Source organism: Lepisosteus oculatus, chromosome 14 (genome assembly GCF_040954835.1).
Source record: "Lepisosteus oculatus isolate fLepOcu1 chromosome 14, fLepOcu1.hap2, whole genome shotgun sequence".
Classification (NCBI taxonomy): Eukaryota; Metazoa; Chordata; class Actinopteri; order Semionotiformes; family Lepisosteidae; genus Lepisosteus; species Lepisosteus oculatus.
Genome location: NC_090709.1, coordinates 45,702,559 through 45,721,317, shown reverse-complemented (window position 1 = coordinate 45,721,317; position 18,759 = coordinate 45,702,559). Strand labels below are relative to the sequence as shown.

General features: G+C 55.0%; 25 non-coding genes across 25 annotated transcripts; 13 read left to right on the top strand and 12 right to left on the bottom strand.

Moving 5' to 3' along the window:
• Positions 1-49: 49 nt before the first annotated feature.
• On the bottom strand, positions 50-121 carry trnah-gug (transfer RNA histidin (anticodon GUG)). The gene has a single exon. It is a non-coding gene; the product is annotated as a tRNA-His (tRNA).
• Positions 122-815: 694 nt separating this feature from the next.
• trnav-cac (transfer RNA valine (anticodon CAC)) lies at positions 816-888 on the top strand. Its single transcript has one exon. It is a non-coding gene; the product is annotated as a tRNA-Val (tRNA).
• Positions 889-1,497: 609 nt separating this feature from the next.
• trnad-guc (transfer RNA aspartic acid (anticodon GUC)) lies at positions 1,498-1,569 on the bottom strand. The gene has a single exon. It is a non-coding gene; the product is annotated as a tRNA-Asp (tRNA).
• Positions 1,570-2,593: 1,024 nt separating this feature from the next.
• trnaf-gaa (transfer RNA phenylalanine (anticodon GAA)) lies at positions 2,594-2,666 on the top strand. The gene has a single exon. It is a non-coding gene; the product is annotated as a tRNA-Phe (tRNA).
• A 109-nt stretch (positions 2,667-2,775) lies between these two features.
• On the top strand, positions 2,776-2,848 carry trnav-aac (transfer RNA valine (anticodon AAC)). Its single transcript has one exon. It is a non-coding gene; the product is annotated as a tRNA-Val (tRNA).
• A 574-nt stretch (positions 2,849-3,422) lies between these two features.
• On the bottom strand, positions 3,423-3,494 carry trnah-gug (transfer RNA histidin (anticodon GUG)). Its single transcript has one exon. It is a non-coding gene; the product is annotated as a tRNA-His (tRNA).
• Positions 3,495-4,188: 694 nt separating this feature from the next.
• Positions 4,189-4,261, top strand: trnav-cac (transfer RNA valine (anticodon CAC)). The gene has a single exon. It is a non-coding gene; the product is annotated as a tRNA-Val (tRNA).
• Positions 4,262-4,882: 621 nt separating this feature from the next.
• Positions 4,883-4,954, bottom strand: trnad-guc (transfer RNA aspartic acid (anticodon GUC)). The gene has a single exon. It is a non-coding gene; the product is annotated as a tRNA-Asp (tRNA).
• A 1,194-nt stretch (positions 4,955-6,148) lies between these two features.
• On the top strand, positions 6,149-6,221 carry trnav-aac (transfer RNA valine (anticodon AAC)). Its single transcript has one exon. It is a non-coding gene; the product is annotated as a tRNA-Val (tRNA).
• Positions 6,222-6,795: 574 nt separating this feature from the next.
• Positions 6,796-6,867, bottom strand: trnah-gug (transfer RNA histidin (anticodon GUG)). The gene has a single exon. It is a non-coding gene; the product is annotated as a tRNA-His (tRNA).
• A 694-nt stretch (positions 6,868-7,561) lies between these two features.
• Positions 7,562-7,634, top strand: trnav-cac (transfer RNA valine (anticodon CAC)). Its single transcript has one exon. It is a non-coding gene; the product is annotated as a tRNA-Val (tRNA).
• A 621-nt stretch (positions 7,635-8,255) lies between these two features.
• Positions 8,256-8,327, bottom strand: trnad-guc (transfer RNA aspartic acid (anticodon GUC)). Its single transcript has one exon. It is a non-coding gene; the product is annotated as a tRNA-Asp (tRNA).
• A 1,194-nt stretch (positions 8,328-9,521) lies between these two features.
• Positions 9,522-9,594, top strand: trnav-aac (transfer RNA valine (anticodon AAC)). Its single transcript has one exon. It is a non-coding gene; the product is annotated as a tRNA-Val (tRNA).
• A 574-nt stretch (positions 9,595-10,168) lies between these two features.
• Positions 10,169-10,240, bottom strand: trnah-gug (transfer RNA histidin (anticodon GUG)). The gene has a single exon. It is a non-coding gene; the product is annotated as a tRNA-His (tRNA).
• A 694-nt stretch (positions 10,241-10,934) lies between these two features.
• On the top strand, positions 10,935-11,007 carry trnav-cac (transfer RNA valine (anticodon CAC)). The gene has a single exon. It is a non-coding gene; the product is annotated as a tRNA-Val (tRNA).
• A 621-nt stretch (positions 11,008-11,628) lies between these two features.
• trnad-guc (transfer RNA aspartic acid (anticodon GUC)) lies at positions 11,629-11,700 on the bottom strand. Its single transcript has one exon. It is a non-coding gene; the product is annotated as a tRNA-Asp (tRNA).
• Positions 11,701-12,724: 1,024 nt separating this feature from the next.
• trnaf-gaa (transfer RNA phenylalanine (anticodon GAA)) lies at positions 12,725-12,797 on the top strand. The gene has a single exon. It is a non-coding gene; the product is annotated as a tRNA-Phe (tRNA).
• A 109-nt stretch (positions 12,798-12,906) lies between these two features.
• trnav-aac (transfer RNA valine (anticodon AAC)) lies at positions 12,907-12,979 on the top strand. The gene has a single exon. It is a non-coding gene; the product is annotated as a tRNA-Val (tRNA).
• A 574-nt stretch (positions 12,980-13,553) lies between these two features.
• On the bottom strand, positions 13,554-13,625 carry trnah-gug (transfer RNA histidin (anticodon GUG)). Its single transcript has one exon. It is a non-coding gene; the product is annotated as a tRNA-His (tRNA).
• A 694-nt stretch (positions 13,626-14,319) lies between these two features.
• On the top strand, positions 14,320-14,392 carry trnav-cac (transfer RNA valine (anticodon CAC)). The gene has a single exon. It is a non-coding gene; the product is annotated as a tRNA-Val (tRNA).
• Positions 14,393-15,013: 621 nt separating this feature from the next.
• On the bottom strand, positions 15,014-15,085 carry trnad-guc (transfer RNA aspartic acid (anticodon GUC)). The gene has a single exon. It is a non-coding gene; the product is annotated as a tRNA-Asp (tRNA).
• Positions 15,086-16,279: 1,194 nt separating this feature from the next.
• Positions 16,280-16,352, top strand: trnav-aac (transfer RNA valine (anticodon AAC)). Its single transcript has one exon. It is a non-coding gene; the product is annotated as a tRNA-Val (tRNA).
• A 574-nt stretch (positions 16,353-16,926) lies between these two features.
• Positions 16,927-16,998, bottom strand: trnah-gug (transfer RNA histidin (anticodon GUG)). The gene has a single exon. It is a non-coding gene; the product is annotated as a tRNA-His (tRNA).
• Positions 16,999-17,692: 694 nt separating this feature from the next.
• Positions 17,693-17,765, top strand: trnav-cac (transfer RNA valine (anticodon CAC)). The gene has a single exon. It is a non-coding gene; the product is annotated as a tRNA-Val (tRNA).
• Positions 17,766-18,386: 621 nt separating this feature from the next.
• On the bottom strand, positions 18,387-18,458 carry trnad-guc (transfer RNA aspartic acid (anticodon GUC)). Its single transcript has one exon. It is a non-coding gene; the product is annotated as a tRNA-Asp (tRNA).
• Between the last annotated feature and the right edge of the window lie 301 nt (positions 18,459-18,759).

Genomic DNA, 18,759 nt, shown 5'->3' with positions numbered 1-18,759 from the left:
TTTTTTTTGCCTTCATTCGCGCGAGTAGTAAAAGCAGACGCCCCTATTCTGCCGTGACCCGGATTCGAACCGGGGTTGTTGCGGCCACAACGCAAAGTACTGACCACTATACGATCACAGCGAGTTACCAAGACACACGCGGCAGGGCGGAAAGGGCTGTGCTCTCTTCGTGTGACATAATTCGGAAAAGTCCTGACGTTGCATTTCAACTGAGCCCCAGTATACATCGACCCTTCGACACTCTGAGTGACAACTCTCTTGCGTGTTTTCTCATATTTATGTAGTTTGCTTGCTTGATGCCGTGAACAGCATGGTTGTTCGCTGCCATATAGTCTAGCGGTTAGGGTTCCTGGTTTTCACCCAGGCGGTTCGACTCGGTTTTGCCTCCTGCTTTCCAAAAGATCAGCACCGTGTACGAAAGAGCCGCATTAAAACTACTCGAACGTGCAAAACGTGCGAGAAGAGGGGGCGCTTGTTTCCAACCGAAACTTCTCGCGTGTGAGACGAGCTGATCATCGCTGTGGGAGGGTTACTCTGGTAGACAGGGCTGACCTTCGGCAATAGGATTTATAGTCTCCAAGATGATATTTGCACTTTCTGGAGAGGCGATTTTCTCCACTTCAGTAGCCCGATTTCGTCGATTGCGTGGAGAGGGCTGTAGAATGTGGCGCCGCCTTTCCTGCTCCGTCCATGACAGGCGTGCTGGTCTCTGGAGAGAGAGCACGGTCCATCAGCGCACTCCAATAAAGGCACTGGAAGCAGCTAAATCGCATTGGCGAAGCTCAGCGCTGGGCCGCTGGGCACGTCTTACCACCGTTTCCGTAGTGTAGTGGTTATCACGTTCGCCTCACACGCGAAAGGTCCCCGGTTCGAAACCGGGCGGAAACAGACATCTTTTGTCGCCAGGCACAAAAGGGGATTGGGGATTCGCCTAGCGCTGTGATCGAACAGACCCACTGGACCCACCTCTTAGTGTGGCGGGATCTGCACAGCGCATCCTGCTTTCACTTCAAGGCGCGTCCTGATGCACCCCAGTCTCCCGCGTGACAGGTGGGGACAGGTGACAGGTCCTATACTAACGAGGAAGACATCGCTCTCTCCGACCCCCGGCATCGTGTCCCGACCCACCGTGCTGGAAGCCGACGCGTGCTGTGATTCCTTTACGGAGCAGAAATGACAACCGAGGAGCCGAGAGATCATTTCAGCATTTCGCGTCTGAACGGAAAACACAAACGACCAACTCGGAATGACTTGCCTTTGACGCTTCTCAAAGCGTTCTTTGTGCATCGAACAGACCCACTCACCTCTTAGTGTGGCGGGATCTGCACAGTGCATGTCGCAGCGCTTCCTGCTTTCACTTCAATGTGCTTCCTGATGTCGAGTCGACTGCCGTGCGGAGGCTCTGAAAGCGAGAGCAATGAAAAGGTGCACGACGCTGTGAAAGAAAACAGAGAAGTGAAAGGCAGACATTTCTCTAAGGAGGTGAAAGAAAAGCTACTCCCCGTCGGGGAATCGAACCCCGGTCTCCCGCGTGACAGGCGGGGATTCTTGCCACTATACTAACGAGGAAGACATCGCTCTCTCCAACCCCCGGCATCGTGTCCCGACCCAGCATGCTGGAAGCCGACGCGTGCTGTGATCCCTTTACGGAGCAGAAATGACAACCGAGGAGCCGAGAGATCATGTCAGCATTTCGCGTCTGAACGGAAAACACAAACGACCAACTCGGAATGACTTGCCTTTGACGCTTTTCAAAGTGTTCTTTGTGCACGACGACTGCGCCGCCTAGCAGATACAAAGGGGTTGTACAACTTTGAACTAGCAAATGGAAGAGGGCTAAGCCCCCTCTCTTTTAGCCCAGGTTCGATCTGTCTCCCAGAATCACCAGGGCGCACACACACACACACCCGTGCCGTTGAAGTGCTCTGCTTCATTTCTAAGTGCAACTCAACATTCACTCCTACCCCGAGTGCAGAAAAGACAGCATCCACAGCAACAACAGCTCAGGTCTCTGCACAGGAGCTAAGCTGCCCTCATCTCCTCTGCTCTGCGGCTCCTGCGGAGTGGAGTCCTGCCTGGAGCCGTGTTTGCAGGCGGCGGCTCCCCGCGCCCTGTCTGGGCGTCGTGTCCAAGAGCTCCTGGGAGGAAGAGCGAGCCCTCCCACTCGGGGGCTTTTCCACAGTCTGTGTGAGGAGGGGCGGGTGTGTCCAGTAGCTTATCGAGCGGAAGCCTGGGGCGGCGGAGAGCTGTGATCGTGCAGACCTTGAGGTGTCACCTCTTTGTCTGCTTTCCCGCCCCCCCTCCGCCCAAGCTCTGCTCCAAAGTAGCCCGGCAACCCCTCACACCTGGACGTGTCACAACCTAAGGTGCGGTCATGAGACACCCATGGCGTGTCGTTCTGTTCTTGCTAATTGTTTCCTGCCCGTCGCAGGCAGGAGTCCATGCGAGGAAGATGCGCTGGACAGAGCTCAGAGGGCGCAGCTGGGTGGCTTTCCTTCTGAGTGACGTTCCTGCAACACTCTCCCGCTACTCTTGGTGCACTCATGCCACAACACAGGAAGGCTGGAGCAGGTGGCTGTGGGCTTTGCGCACTGCCGAAATAGCTCAGTTGGGAGAGCGTTAGACTGAAGATCTAAAGGTCCCTGGTTCGATCCCGGGTTTCGGCATTTTGTTTCATCGCGCCCTTTGTTCCTCTCTCCAGCGCCACCTGCCTAAAGTGACGCGTCCCTTTCTCAGCCCGAAACGCAAGCGAGACACCAGCAGCAGTCCCTACAGGTTTCCGTAGTGTAGCGGCTATCACGTTCGCCTAACACGCGAAAGGTCCCCGGTTCGAGACCGGGCGGAAACAGCCTTGTTTTGCACGCTCCTGTACTTCACAGAGGTCTTGAGCGACCTGTCATTTGTTCCCAATGTATTTCCGGTGCCTTCGTGCACTCTTGTACCAAACGCACGTTCCTTCTGTACGCGGAGCCGATCATTTGCAATTGGGCTGTGCCGACAGACCAGGTCGAGCTCTGTCGGCTCAAAAGCAGCGCAGGACCTGCAAGAACAACAGAAAGATTAGCATCCAGCGGGGGCCTCTTAGTGAGCCCAAGAGCTCATCAAGAATCGGCTCCAGCAACAGGGCTGGGCGCATTGTTCCATTCTCCGCCCACTCTCGGTGTAAACAAGTCCCTCCTGGTCTCTGCTTGAAATGCACTTTCCTGCGTTTGCTTTGGTGTAACTGACTTCCCCTGCATGGGCGAATGTGAAGAAGATCCTTAGTAAGTCATTGAAGAAAACCGAGAAGAGGTCGGAGTGGCCTCTGTCGTTCATCAACGATCCAGTCAGGCAGTACTCCTCTGTAAAGCGCCGTTCGTTCACGTCGATTGGCTTTTTTTTGCCTTCATTCGCGCGAGTAGTAAAAGCAGACGCCCCTATTCTGCCGTGACCCGGATTCGAACCGGGGTTGTTGCGGCCACAACGCAAAGTACTGACCACTATACGATCACAGCGAGTTACCGAGACACACGCGGCAGGGCGGAAAGGGCTGTGCTCTCTTCGTGTGACATAATTCGGAAAAGTCCTGACGTTGCATTTCAACTGAGCCCCAGTATACATCGACCCTTCGACACTCTGAGTGACAACTCTCTTGCGTGTTTTCTCATATTTATGTAGTTTGCTTGCTTGATGCCGTGAACAGCATGGTTGTTCGCTGCCATATAGTCTAGCGGTTAGGGTTCCTGGTTTTCACCCAGGCGGTTCGACTCGGTTTTGCCTCCTGCTTTCCAAAAGATCAGCACCGTGTACGAAAGAGCCGCATTAAAACTACTCGAACGTGCAAAACGTGCGAGAAGAGGGGGCGCTTGTTTCCAACCGAAACTTCTCGCGTGTGAGACGAGCTGATCATCGCTGTGGGAGGGTTACTCTGGTAGACAGGGCTGACCTTCGGCAATAGGATTTATAGTCTCCAAGATGATATTTGCACTTTCTGGAGAGGCGATTTTCTCCACTTCAGTAGCCCGATTTCGTCGATTGTGTGGAGAGGGCTGTAGAATGTGGCGCCGCCTTTCCTGCTCCGTCCATGACAGGCGTGCTGGTCTCTGGAGAGAGAGCACGGTCCATCAGCGCACTCCAATAAAGGCACTGGAAGCAGCTAAATCGCATTGGCGAAGCTCAGCGCTGGGCCGCTGGGCACGTCTTACCACCGTTTCCGTAGTGTAGTGGTTATCACGTTCGCCTCACACGCGAAAGGTCCCCGGTTCGAAACCGGGCGGAAACAGACATCTTTTGTCGCCAGGCACAAAAGGGGATTGGGGATTTGCCTAGCGCTGTGATCGAACAGACCCACTGGACCCACCTCTTAGTGTGGCGGGATCTGCACAGTGCATGTCACAGCGCATCCTGCTTTCACTTCAAGGCGCGTCCTGATGCACCCCAGTCTCCCGCGTGACAGGTGGGGACAGGTGACAGGTCCTATACTAACGAGGAAGACATCGCTCTCTCCGACCCCCGGCATCGTGTCCCTGCCCACCGTGCTGGAAGCCGACGCGTGCTGTGATTCCTTTACGGAGCAGAAATGACAACCGAGGAGCCGAGAGATCATTTCAGCATTTCGCGTCTGAACGGAAAACACAAACGACCAACTCGGAATGACTTGCCTTTGACGCTTCTCAAAGCGTTCTTTGTGCATCGAACAGACCCACTCACCTCTTAGTGTGGCGGGATCTGCACAGTGCATGTCGCAGCGCTTCCTGCTTTCACTTCAATGTGCTTCCTGATGTCGAGTCGACTGCCGTGCGGAGGCTCTGAAAGCGAGAGCAATGAAAAGGTGCACGACGCTGTGAAAGAAAACAGAGAAGTGAAAGGCAGTCATTTCTCTAAGGAGGTGAAAGAAAAGCTACTCCCCGTCGGGGAATCGAACCCCGGTCTCCCGCGTGACAGGCGGGGATACTTGCCACTATACTAACGAGGAAGACATCGCTCTCTCCAACCCCCGGCATCGTGTCCCGACCCAGCATGCTGGAAGCCGACGCGTGCTGTGATCCCTTTACGGAGCAGAAATGACAACCGAGGAGCCGAGAGATCATGTCAGCATTTCGCGTCTGAACGGAAAACACAAACGACCAACTCGGAATGAATTGCCTTTGACGCTTTTCAAAGTGTTCTTTGTGCACGACGACTGCGCCGCCTAGCAGATACAAAGGGGTTGTACAACTTTGAACTAGCAAATGGAAGAGGGCTAAGCCCCCTCTCTTTTAGCCCAGGTTCGATCTGTCTCCCAGAATCACCAGGGCGCACACACACACACACCCGTGCCGTTGAAGTGCTCTGCTTCATTTCTAAGTGCAACTCAACATTCACTCCTACCCCGAGTGCAGAAAAGACAGCATCCACAGCAACAACAGCTCAGGTCTCTGCACAGGAGCTAAGCTGCCCTCATCTCCTCTGCTCTGCGGCTCCTGCGGAGTGGAGTCCTGCCTGGAGCCGTGTTTGCAGGCGGCGGCTCCCCGCGCCCTGTCTGGGCGTCGTGTCCAAGAGCTCCTGGGAGGAAGAGCGAGCCCTCCCACTCGGGGGCTTTTCCACGGTCTGTGTGAGGAGGGGCGGGTGTGTCCAGTAGCTTATCGAGCGGAAGCCTGGGGCGGCGGAGAGCTGTGATCGTGCAGACCTTGAGGTGTCACCTCTTTGTCTGCTTTCCCGCCCCCCCTCCGCCCAAGCTCTGCTCCAAAGTAGCCCGGCAACCCCTCACACCTGCACGTGTCACAACCTAAGGTGCGGTCATGAGACACCCATGGCGTGTCGTTCTGTTCTTGCTAATTGTTTCCTGCCCGTCGCAGGCAGGAGTCCATGCGAGGAAGATGCGCTGGACAGAGCTCAGAGGGCGCAGCTGGGTGGCTTTCCTTCTGAGTGACGTTCCTGCAACACTCTCCCGCTACTCTTGGTGCGCTCATGCCACAACACAGGAAGGCTGGAGCAGGTGGCTGTGGGCTTTGCGCACTGCCGAAATAGCTCAGTTGGGAGAGCGTTAGACTGAAGATCTAAAGGTCCCGGGTTTCGGCATTTTGTTTCATCGCGCCCTTTGTTCCTCTCTCCAGCGCCACCTGCCTAAAGTGACGCGTCCCTTTCTCAGCCCGAAACGCAAGCGAGACACCAGCAGCAGTCCCTACAGGTTTCCGTAGTGTAGCGGCTATCACGTTCGCCTAACACGCGAAAGGTCCCCGGTTCGAGACCGGGCGGAAACAGCCTCGTTTTGCACGCTCCTGTACTTCACAGAGGTCTTGAGCGACCGGTCATTTGTTCCCAATGTATTTCCGGTGCCTTCGTGCACTCTTGTACCAAACGCACGTTCCTTCTGTACGCGGAGCCGATCATTTGCAATTGGGCTGTGCCGACAGACCAGGTCGAGCTCTGTCGGCTCAAAAGCAGCGCAGGACCTGCAAGAACAACAGAAAGATTAGCATCCAGCGGGGGCCTCTTAGTGAGCCCAAGAGCTCATCAAGAATCGGCTCCAGCAACAGGGCTGGGCGCATTGTTCCATTCTCCGCCCACTCTCGGTGTAAACAAGTCCCTCCTGGTCTCTGCTTGAAATGCACTTTCCTGCGTTTGCTTTGGTGTAACTGGCTTCCCCTGCATGGGCGAATGTGAAGAAGATCCTTAGTAAGTCATTGAAGAAAACCGAGAAGAGGTCGGAGTGGCCTCTGTCGTTCATCAACGATCCAGTCAGGCAGTACTCCTCTGTAAAGCGCCGTTCGTTCACGTCGATTGGCTTTTTTTTGCCTTCATTCGCGCGAGTAGTAAAAGCAGACGCCCCTATTCTGCCGTGACCCGGATTCGAACCGGGGTTGTTGCGGCCACAACGCAAAGTACTGACCACTATACGATCACAGCGAGTTACCGAGACACAGGCGGCAGGGCGGAAAGGGCTGTGCTCTCTTCGTGTGACATAATTCGGAAAAGTCCTGACGTTGCATTTCAACTGAGCCCCAGTATACATCGACCCTTCGACACTCTGAGTGACAACTCTCTTGCGTGTTTTCTCATATTTATGTAGTTTGCTTGCTTGATGCCGTGAACAGCATGGTTGTTCGCTGCCATATAGTCTAGCGGTTAGGGTTCCTGGTTTTCACCCAGGCGGTTCGACTCGGTTTTGCCTCCTGCTTTCCAAAAGATCAGCACCGTGTACGAAAGAGCCGCATTAAAACTACTCGAACGTGCAAAACGTGCGAGAAGAGGGGGCGCTTGTTTCCAACCGAAACTTCTCGCGTGTGAGACGAGCTGATCATCGCTGTGGGAGGGTTACTCTGGTAGACAGGGCTGACCTTCGGCAATAGGATTTATAGTCTCCAAGATGATATTTGCACTTTCTGGAGAGGCGATTTTCTCCACTTCAGTAGCCCGATTTCGTCGATTGCGTGGAGAGGGCTGTAGAATGTGGCGCCGCCATTCCTGCTCCGTCCATGACAGGCGTGCTGGTCTCTGGAGAGAGAGCACGGTCCATCAGCGCACTCCAATAAAGGCACTGGAAGCAGCTAAATCCCATTGGCGAAGCTCAGCGCTGGGCCGCTGGGCACGTCTTACCACCGTTTCCGTAGTGTAGTGGTTATCACGTTCGCCTCACACGCGAAAGGTCCCCGGTTCGAAACCGGGCGGAAACAGACATCTTTTGTCGCCAGGCACAAAAGGGGATTGGGGATTCGCCTAGCGCTGTGATCGAACAGACCCACTGGACCCACCTCTTAGTGTGGCGGGATCTGCACAGTGCATGTCACAGCGCATCCTGCTTTCACTTCAAGGCGCGTCCTGATGCACCCCAGTCTCCCGCGTGACAGGTGGGGACAGGTGACAGGTCCTATACTAACGAGGAAGATGTCGCTCTCTCCGACCCCCGGCATCGTGTCCCGACCCACCGTGCTGGAAGCCGACGCGTGCTGTGATTCCTTTACGGAGCAGAAATGACAACCGAGGAGCCGAGAGATCATTTCAGCATTTCGCGTCTGAACGGAAAACACAAACGACCAACTCGGAATGACTTGCCTTTGACGCTTCTCAAAGCGTTCTTTGTGCATCGAACAGACCCACTCACCTCTTAGTGTGGCGGGATCTGCACAGTGCATGTCGCAGCGCTTCCTGCTTTCACTTCAATGTGCTTCCTGATGTCGAGTCGACTGCCGTGCGGAGGCTCTGAAAGCGAGAGCAATGAAAAGGTGCACGACGCTGTGAAAGAAAACAGAGAAGTGAAAGGCAGTCATTTCTCTAAGGAGGTGAAAGAAAAGCTACTCCCCGTCGGGGAATCGAACCCCGGTCTCCCGCGTGACAGGCGGGGATACTTGCCACTATACTAACGAGGAAGACATCGCTCTCTCCAACCCCCGGCATCGTGTCCCGACCCAGCATGCTGGAAGCCGACGCGTGCTGTGATCCCTTTACGGAGCAGAAATGACAACCGAGGAGCCGAGAGATCATGTCAGCATTTCGCGTCTGAACGGAAAACACAAACGACCAACTCGGAATGACTTGCCTTTGACGCTTTTCAAAGTGTTCTTTGTGCACGACGACTGCGCCGCCTAGCAGATACAAAGGGGTTGTACAACTTTGAACTAGCAAATGGAAGAGGGCTAAGCCCCCTCTCTTTTAGCCCAGGTTCGATCTGTCTCCCAGAATCACCAGGGCGCACACACACACACACCCGTGCCGTTGAAGTGCTCTGCTTCATTTCTAAGTGCAACTCAACATTCACTCCTACCCCGAGTGCAGAAAAGACAGCATCCACAGCAACAACAGCTCAGGTCTCTGCACAGGAGCTAAGCTGCCCTCATCTCCTCTGCTCTGCGGCTCCTGCGGAGTGGAGTCCTGCCTGGAGCCGTGTTTGCAGGCGGCGGCTCCCCGCGCCCTGTCTGGGCGTCGTGTCCAAGAGCTCCTGGGAGGAAGAGCGAGCCCTCCCACTCGGGGGCTTTTCCACGGTCTGTGTGAGGAGGGGCGGGTGTGTCCAGTAGCTTATCGAGCGGAAGCCTGGGGCGGCGGAGAGCTGTGATCGTGCAGACCTTGAGGTGTCACCTCTTTGTCTGCTTTCCCGCCCCCCCTCCGCCCAAGCTCTGCTCCAAAGTAGCCCGGCAACCCCTCACACCTGCACGTGTCACAACCTAAGGTGCGGTCATGAGACACCCATGGCGTGTCGTTCTGTTCTTGCTAATTGTTTCCTGCCCGTCGCAGGCAGGAGTCCATGCGAGGAAGATGCGCTGGACAGAGCTCAGAGGGCGCAGCTGGGTGGCTTTCCTTCTGAGTGACGTTCCTGCAACACTCTCCCGCTACTCTTGGTGCGCTCATGCCACAACACAGGAAGGCTGGAGCAGGTGGCTGTGGGCTTTGCGCACTGCCGAAATAGCTCAGTTGGGAGAGCGTTAGACTGAAGATCTAAAGATCCCGGGTTTCGGCATTTTGTTTCATCGCGCCCTTTGTTCCTCTCTCCAGCGCCACCTGCCTAAAGTGACGCGTCCCTTTCTCAGCCCGAAACGCAAGCGAGACACCAGCAGCAGTCCCTACAGGTTTCCGTAGTGTAGCGGCTATCACGTTCGCCTAACACGCGAAAGGTCCCCGGTTCGAGACCGGGCGGAAACAGCCTCGTTTTGCACGCTCCTGTACTTCACAGAGGTCTTGAGCGATCGGTCATTTGTTCCCAATGTATTTCCGGTGCCTTCGTGCACTCTTGTACCAAACGCACGTTCCTTCTGTACGCGGAGCCGATCATTTGCAATTGGGCTGTGCCGACAGACCAGGTCGAGCTCTGTCGGCTCAAAAGCAGCGCAGGACCTGCAAGAACAACAGAAAGATTAGCATCCAGCGGGGGCCTCTTAGTGAGCCCAAGAGCTCATCAAGAATCGGCTCCAGCAACAGGGCTGGGCGCATTGTTCCATTCTCCGCCCACTCTCGGTGTAAACAAGTCCCTCCTGGTCTCTGCTTGAAATGCACTTTCCTGCGTTTGCTTTGGTGTAACTGGCTTCCCCTGCATGGGCGAATGTGAAGAAGATCCTTAGTAAGTCATTGAAGAAAACCGAGAAGAGGTCGGAGTGGCCTCTGTCGTTCATCAACGATCCAGTCAGGCAGTACTCCTCTGTAAAGCGCCGTTCGTTCACGTCGATTGGCTTTTTTTTGCCTTCATTCGCGCGAGTAGTAAAAGCAGACGCCCCTATTCTGCCGTGACCCGGATTCGAACCGGGGTTGTTGCGGCCACAACGCAAAGTACTGACCACTATACGATCACAGCGAGTTACCGAGACACAGGCGGCAGGGCGGAAAGGGCTGTGCTCTCTTCGTGTGACATAATTCGGAAAAGTCCTGACGTTGCATTTCAACTGAGCCCCAGTATACATCGACCCTTCGACACTCTGAGTGACAACTCTCTTGCGTGTTTTCTCATATTTATGTAGTTTGCTTGCTTGATGCCGTGAACAGCATGGTTGTTCGCTGCCATATAGTCTAGCGGTTAGGGTTCCTGGTTTTCACCCAGGCGGTTCGACTCGGTTTTGCCTCCTGCTTTCCAAAAGATCAGCACCGTGTACGAAAGAGCCGCATTAAAACTACTCGAACGTGCAAAACGTGCGAGAAGAGGGGGCGCTTGTTTCCAACCGAAACTTCTCGCGTGTGAGACGAGCTGATCATCGCTGTGGGAGGGTTACTCTGGTAGACAGGGCTGACCTTCGGCAATAGGATTTATAGTCTCCAAGATGATATTTGCACTTTCTGGAGAGGCGATTTTCTCCACTTCAGTAGCCCGATTTCGTCGATTGCGTGGAGAGGGCTGTAGAATGTGGCGCCGCCTTTCCTGCTCCGTCCATGACAGGCGTGCTGGTCTCTGGAGAGAGAGCACGGTCCATCAGCGCACTCCAATAAAGGCACTGGAAGCAGCTAAATCGCATTGGCGAAGCTCAGCGCTGGGCCGCTGGGCACGTCTTACCACCGTTTCCGTAGTGTAGTGGTTATCACGTTCGCCTCACACGCGAAAGGTCCCCGGTTCGAAACCGGGCGGAAACAGACATCTTTTGTCGCCAGGCACAAAAGGGGATTGGGGATTCGCCTAGCGCTGTGATCGAACAGACCCACTGGACCCACCTCTTAGTGTGGCGGGATCTGCACAGTGCATGTCACAGCGCATCCTGCTTTCACTTCAAGGCGCGTCCTGATGCACCCCAGTCTCCCGCGTGACAGGTGGGGACAGGTGACAGGTCCTATACTAACGAGGAAGACATCGCTCTCTCCGACCCCCGGCATCGTGTCCCGACCCACCGTGCTGGAAGCCGACGCGTGCTGTGATTCCTTTACGGAGCAGAAATGACAACCGAGGAGCCGAGAGATCATTTCAGCATTTCGCGTCTGAACGGAAAACACAAACGACCAACTCGGAATGACTTGCCTTTGACGCTTCTCAAAGCGTTCTTTGTGCATCGAACAGACCCACTCACCTCTTAGTGTGGCGGGATCTGCACAGTGCATGTCGCAGCGCTTCCTGCTTTCACTTCAATGTGCTTCCTGATGTCGAGTCGACTGCCGTGCGGAGGCTCTGAAAGCGAGAGCAATGAAAAGGTGCACGACGCTGTGAAAGAAAACAGAGAAGTGAAAGGCAGTCATTTCTCTAAGGAGGTGAAAGAAAAGCTACTCCCCGTCGGGGAATCGAACCCCGGTCTCCCGCGTGACAGGCGGGGATACTTGCCACTATACTAACGAGGAAGACATCGCTCTCTCCAACCCCCGGCATCGTGTCCCGACCCAGCATGCTGGAAGCCGACGCGTGCTGTGATCCCTTTACGGAGCAGAAATGACAACCGAGGAGCCGAGAGATCATGTCAGCATTTCGCGTCTGAACGGAAAACACAAACGACCAACTCGGAATGACTTGCCTTTGACGCTTTTCAAAGTGTTCTTTGTGCACGACGACTGCGCCGCCTAGCAGATACAAAGGGGTTGTACAACTTTGAACTAGCAAATGGAAGAGGGCTAAGCCCCCTCTCTTTTAGCCCAGGTTCGATCTGTCTCCCAGAATCACCAGGGCGCACACACACACACACCCGTGCCGTTGAAGTGCTCTGCTTCATTTCTAAGTGCAACTCAACATTCACTCCTACCCCGAGTGCAGAAAAGACAGCATCCACAGCAACAACAGCTCAGGTCTCTGCACAGGAGCTAAGCTGCCCTCATCTCCTCTGCTCTGCGGCTCCTGCGGAGTGGAGTCCTGCCTGGAGCCGTGTTTGCAGGCGGCGGCTCCCCGCGCCCTGTCTGGGCGTCGTGTCCAAGAGCTCCTGGGAGGAAGAGCGAGCCCTCCCACTCGGGGGCTTTTCCACGGTCTGTGTGAGGAGGGGCGGGTGTGTCCAGTAGCTTATCGAGCGGAAGCCTGGGGCGGCGGAGAGCTGTGATCGTGCAGACCTTGAGGTGTCACCTCTTTGTCTGCTTTCCCGCCCCCCCTCCGCCCAAGCTCTGCTCCAAAGTAGCCCGGCAACCCCTCACACCTGCACGTGTCACAACCTAAGGTGCGGTCATGAGACACCCATGGCGTGTCGTTCTGTTCTTGCTAATTGTTTCCTGCCCGTCGCAGGCAGGAGTCCATGCGAGGAAGATGCGCTGGACAGAGCTCAGAGGGCGCAGCTGGGTGGCTTTCCTTCTGAGTGACGTTCCTGCAACACTCTCCCGCTACTCTTGGTGCGCTCATGCCACAACACAGGAAGGCTGGAGCAGGTGGCTGTGGGCTTTGCGCACTGCCGAAATAGCTCAGTTGGGAGAGCGTTAGACTGAAGATCTAAAGGTCCCTGGTTCGATCCCGGGTTTCGGCATTTTGTTTCATCGCGCCCTTTGTTCCTCTCTCCAGCGCCACCTGCCTAAAGTGACGCGTCCCTTTCTCAGCCCGAAACGCAAGCGAGACACCAGCAGCAGTCCCTACAGGTTTCCGTAGTGTAGCGGCTATCACGTTCGCCTAACACGCGAAAGGTCCCCGGTTCGAGACCGGGCGGAAACAGCCTCGTTTTGCACGCTCCTGTACTTCACAGAGGTCTTGAGCGACCGGTCATTTGTTCCCAATGTATTTCCGGTGCCTTCGTGCACTCTTGTACCAAACGCACGTTCCTTCTGTACGCGGAGCCGATCATTTGCAATTGGGCTGTGCCGACAGACCAGGTCGAGCTCTGTCGGCTCAAAAGCAGCGCAGGACCTGCAAGAACAACAGAAAGATTAGCATCCAGCGGGGGCCTCTTAGTGAGCCCAAGAGCTCATCAAGAATCGGCTCCAGCAACAGGGCTGGGCGCATTGTTCCATTCTCCGCCCACTCTCGGTGTAAACAAGTCCCTCCTGGTCTCTGCTTGAAATGCACTTTCCTGCGTTTGCTTTGGTGTAACTGGCTTCCCCTGCATGGGCGAATGTGAAGAAGATCCTTAGTAAGTCATTGAAGAAAACCGAGAAGAGGTCGGAGTGGCCTCTGTCGTTCATCAACGATCCAGTCAGGCAGTACTCCTCTGTAAAGCGCCGTTCGTTCACGTCGATTGGCTTTTTTTTGCCTTCATTCGCGCGAGTAGTAAAAGCAGACGCCCCTATTCTGCCGTGACCCGGATTCGAACCGGGGTTGTTGCGGCCACAACGCAAAGTACTGACCACTATACGATCACAGCGAGTTACCGAGACACACGCGGCAGGGCGGAAAGGGCTGTGCTCTCTTCGTGTGACATAATTCGGAAAAGTCCTGACGTTGCATTTCAACTGAGCCCCAGTATACATCGACCCTTCGACACTCTGAGTGACAACTCTCTTGCGTGTTTTCTCATATTTATGTAGTTTGCTTGCTTGATGCCGTGAACAGCATGGTTGTTCGCTGCCATATAGTCTAGCGGTTAGGGTTCCTGGTTTTCACCCAGGCGGTTCGACTCGGTTTTGCCTCCTGCTTTCCAAAAGATCAGCACCGTGTACGAAAGAGCCGCATTAAAACTACTCGAACGTGCAAAACGTGCGAGAAGAGGGGGCGCTTGTTTCCAACCGAAACTTCTCGCGTGTGAGACGAGCTGATCATCGCTGTGGGAGGGTTACTCTGGTAGACAGGGCTGACCTTCGGCAATAGGATTTATAGTCTCCAAGATGATATTTGCACTTTCTGGAGAGGCGATTTTCTCCACTTCAGTAGCCCGATTTCGTCGATTGCGTGGAGAGGGCTGTAGAATGTGGCGCCGCCTTTCCTGCTCCGTCCATGACAGGCGTGCTGGTCTCTGGAGAGAGAGCACGGTCCATCAGCGCACTCCAATAAAGGCACTGGAAGCAGCTAAATCGCATTGGCGAAGCTCAGCGCTGGGCCGCTGGGCACGTCTTACCACCGTTTCCGTAGTGTAGTGGTTATCACGTTCGCCTCACACGCGAAAGGTCCCCGGTTCGAAACCGGGCGGAAACAGACATCTTTTGTCGCCAGGCACAAAAGGGGATTGGGGATTCGCCTAGCGCTGTGATCGAACAGACCCACTGGACCCACCTCTTAGTGTGGCGGGATCTGCACAGTGCATGTCACAGCGCATCCTGCTTTCACTTCAAGGCGCGTCCTGATGCACCCCAGTCTCCCGCGTGACAGGTGGGGACAGGTGACAGGTCCTATACTAACGAGGAAGATGTCGCTCTCTCCGACCCCCGGCATCGTGTCCCGACCCACCGTGCTGGAAGCCGACGCGTGCTGTGATTCCTTTACGGAGCAGAAATGACAACCGAGGAGCCGAGAGATCATTTCAGCATTTCGCGTCTGAACGGAAAACACAAACGACCAACTCGGAATGACTTGCCTTTGACGCTTCTCAAAGCGTTCTTTGTGCATCGAACAGACCCACTCACCTCTTAGTGTGGCGGGATCTGCACAGTGCATGTCGCAGCGCTTCCTGCTTTCACTTCAATGTGCTTCCTGATGTCGAGTCGACTGCCGTGCGGAGGCTCTGAAAGCGAGAGCAATGAAAAGGTGCACGACGCTGTGAAAGAAAACAGAGAAGTGAAAGGCAGTCATTTCTCTAAGGAGGTGAAAGAAAAGCTACTCCCCGTCGGGGAATCGAACCCCGGTCTCCCGCGTGACAGGCGGGGATACTTGCCACTATACTAACGAGGAAGACATCGCTCTCTCCAACCCCCGGCATCGTGTCCCGACCCAGCATGCTGGAAGCCGACGCGTGCTGTGATCCCTTTACGGAGCAGAAATGACAACCGAGGAGCCGAGAGATCATGTCAGCATTTCGCGTCTGAACGGAAAACACAAACGACCAACTCGGAATGACTTGCCTTTGACGCTTTTCAAAGTGTTCTTTGTGCACGACGACTGCGCCGCCTAGCAGATACAAAGGGGTTGTACAACTTTGAACTAGCAAATGGAAGAGGGCTAAGCCCCCTCTCTTTTAGCCCAGGTTCGATCTGTCTCCCAGAATCACCAGGGCGCACACACACACACACCCGTGCCGTTGAAGTGCTCTGCTTCATTTCTAAGTGCAACTCAACATTCACTCCTACCCCGAGTGCAGAAAAGACAGCATCCACAGCAACAACAGCTCAGGTCTCTGCACAGGAGCTAAGCTGCCCTCATCTCCTCTGCTCTGCGGCTCCTGCGGAGTGGAGTCCTGCCTGGAGCCGTGTTTGCAGGCGGCGGCTCCCCGCGCCCTGTCTGGGCGTCGTGTCCAAGAGCTCCTGGGAGGAAGAGCGAGCCCTCCCACTCGGGGGCTTTTCCACGGTCTGTGTGAGGAGGGGCGGGTGTGTCCAGTAGCTTATCGAGCGGAAGCCTGGGGCGGCGGAGAGCTGTGATCGTGCAGACCTTGAGGTGTCACCTCTTTGTCTGCTTTCCCGCCCCCCCTCCGCCCAAGCTCTGCTCCAAAGTAGCCCGGCAACCCCTCACACCTGCACGTGTCACAACCTAAGGTGCGGTCATGAGACACCCATGGCGTGTCGTTCTGTTCTTGCTAATTGTTTCCTGCCCGTCGCAGGCAGGAGTCCATGCGAGGAAGATGCGCTGGACAGAGCTCAGAGGGCGCAGCTGGGTGGCTTTCCTTCTGAGTGACGTTCCTGCAACACTCTCCCGCTACTCTTGGTGCGCTCATGCCACAACACAGGAAGGCTGGAGCAGGTGGCTGTGGGCTTTGCGCACTGCCGAAATAGCTCAGTTGGGAGAGCGTTAGACTGAAGATCTAAAGATCCCGGGTTTCGGCATTTTGTTTCATCGCGCCCTTTGTTCCTCTCTCCAGCGCCACCTGCCTAAAGTGACGCGTCCCTTTCTCAGCCCGAAACGCAAGCGAGACACCAGCAGCAGTCCCTACAGGTTTCCGTAGTGTAGCGGCTATCACGTTCGCCTAACACGCGAAAGGTCCCCGGTTCGAGACCGGGCGGAAACAGCCTCGTTTTGCACGCTCCTGTACTTCACAGAGGTCTTGAGCGATCGGTCATTTGTTCCCAATGTATTTCCGGTGCCTTCGTGCACTCTTGTACCAAACGCACGTTCCTTCTGTACGCGGAGCCGATCATTTGCAATTGGGCTGTGCCGACAGACCAGGTCGAGCTCTGTCGGCTCAAAAGCAGCGCAGGACCTGCAAGAACAACAGAAAGATTAGCATCCAGCGGGGGCCTCTTAGTGAGCCCAAGAGCTCATCAAGAATCGGCTCCAGCAACAGGGCTGGGCGCATTGTTCCATTCTCCGCCCACTCTCGGTGTAAACAAGTCCCTCCTGGTCTCTGCTTGAAATGCACTTTCCTGCGTTTGCTTTGGTGTAACTGGCTTCCCCTGCATGGGCGAATGTGAAGAAGATCCTTAGTAAGTCATTGAAGAAAACCGAGAAGAGGTCGGAGTGGCCTCTGTCGTTCATCAACGATCCAGTCAGGCAGTACTCCTCTGTAAAGCGCCGTTCGTTCACGTCGATTGGCTTTTTTTTGCCTTCATTCGCGCGAGTAGTAAAAGCAGACGCCCCTATTCTGCCGTGACCCGGATTCGAACCGGGGTTGTTGCGGCCACAACGCAAAGTACTGACCACTATACGATCACAGCGAGTTACCGAGACACAGGCGGCAGGGCGGAAAGGGCTGTGCTCTCTTCGTGTGACATAATTCGGAAAAGTCCTGACGTTGCATTTCAACTGAGCCCCAGTATACATCGACCCTTCGACACTCTGAGTGACAACTCTCTTGCGTGTTTTCTCATATTTATGTAGTTTGCTTGCTTGATGCCGTGAACAGCATGGTTGTTCGCTGCCATATAGTCTAGCGGTTAGGGTTCCTGGTTTTCACCCAGGCGGTTCGACTCGGTTTTGCCTCCTGCTTTCCAAAAGATCAGCACCGTGTACGAAAGAGCCGCATTAAAACTACTCGAACGTGCAAAACGTGCGAGAAGAGGGGGCGCTTGTTTCCAACCGAAACTTCTCGCGTGTGAGACGAGCTGATCATCGCTGTGGGAGGGTTACTCTGGTAGACAGGGCTGACCTTCGGCAATAGGATTTATAGTCTCCAAGATGATATTTGCACTTTCTGGAGAGGCGATTTTCTCCACTTCAGTAGCCCGATTTCGTCGATTGCGTGGAGAGGGCTGTAGAATGTGGCGCCGCCTTTCCTGCTCCGTCCATGACAGGCGTGCTGGTCTCTGGAGAGAGAGCACGGTCCATCAGCGCACTCCAATAAAGGCACTGGAAGCAGCTAAATCGCATTGGCGAAGCTCAGCGCTGGGCCGCTGGGCACGTCTTACCACCGTTTCCGTAGTGTAGTGGTTATCACGTTCGCCTCACACGCGAAAGGTCCCCGGTTCGAAACCGGGCGGAAACAGACATCTTTTGTCGCCAGGCACAAAAGGGGATTGGGGATTCGCCTAGCGCTGTGATCGAACAGACCCACTGGACCCACCTCTTAGTGTGGCGGGATCTGCACAGTGCATGTCACAGCGCATCCTGCTTTCACTTCAAGGCGCGTCCTGATGCACCCCAGTCTCCCGCGTGACAGGTGGGGACAGGTGACAGGTCCTATACTAACGAGGAAGACATCGCTCTCTCCGACCCCCGGCATCGTGTCCCGACCCACCGTGCTGGAAGCCGACGCGTGCTGTGATTCCTTTACGGAGCAGAAATGACAACCGAGGAGCCGAGAGATCATTTCAGCATTTCGCGTCTGAACGGAAAACACAAACGACCAACTCGGAATGACTTGCCTTTGACGCTTCTCAAAGCGTTCTTTGTGCATCGAACAGACCCACTCACCTCTTAGTGTGGCGGGATCTGCACAGTGCATGTCGCAGCGCTTCCTGCTTTCACTTCAATGTGCTTCCTGATGTCGAGTCGACTGCCGTGCGGAGGCTCTGAAAGCGAGAGCAATGAAAAGGTGCACGACGCTGTGAAAGAAAACAGAGAAGTGAAAGGCAGTCATTTCTCTAAGGAGGTGAAAGAAAAGCTACTCCCCGTCGGGGAATCGAACCCCGGTCTCCCGCGTGACAGGCGGGGATACTTGCCACTATACTAACGAGGAAGACATCGCTCTCTCCAACCCCCGGCATCGTGTCCCGACCCAGCATGCTGGAAGCCGACGCGTGCTGTGATCCCTTTACGGAGCAGAAATGACAACCGAGGAGCCGAGAGATCATGTCAGCATTTCGCGTCTGAACGGAAAACACAAACGACCAACTCGGAATGACTTGCCTTTGACGCTTTTCAAAGTGTTCTTTGTGCACGACGACTGCGCCGCCTAGCAGATACAAAGGGGTTGTACAACTTTGAACTAGCAAATGGAAGAGGGCTAAGCCCCCTCTCTTTTAGCCCAGGTTCGATCT